Source organism: Myotis lucifugus, unplaced genomic scaffold (genome assembly GCF_000147115.1).
Source record: "Myotis lucifugus unplaced genomic scaffold, Myoluc2.0 scaffold_1, whole genome shotgun sequence".
Classification (NCBI taxonomy): Eukaryota; Metazoa; Chordata; class Mammalia; order Chiroptera; family Vespertilionidae; genus Myotis; species Myotis lucifugus.
This window is the reverse complement of record NW_005871049.1, coordinates 36,961,973-36,962,412: the sequence shown is the minus strand read 5'-3', so window position 1 is coordinate 36,962,412 and position 440 is coordinate 36,961,973.

Sequence of the window (440 nt, the reverse complement as noted above, 5' to 3'; positions counted from 1 at the left end):
GTTTATCAATTTGAGTGGATTATACTTTTGGTATTGTATCTAAAAACTTTTGCCTAACTGAAGGTCATGAAGACTTTTTTCTATGTTTCTTTAGGATGTTTTGTAGGTTTAGCTCTAAAATTTAGGTCTATGGATCATTTTGAGTTCATTTTTGTGCATAGTGTGTCGAGGGTCTATGTTAATATTTTTGTTTTGTTTTGTTAATCCTTATCCATTGATTTTTGGAGAGAATGGAAGGGAAGAAGGGACAGAAGTGAAGGAGAAAGAGATGGAGAAAGTGAGAGAGAAAGAGAGAGAGAGAGAGAGAGAGAGAGAGAGAAGAGAGAAGATAAAAAGATGAGGGAGAGACATATCCATGGGTTGCCTCCTTTGACTGGGGCCAGGGATCGGACCTGCAACCCAGGCACATGTGCTTGAATCAAACCCATGATCCTACAGTG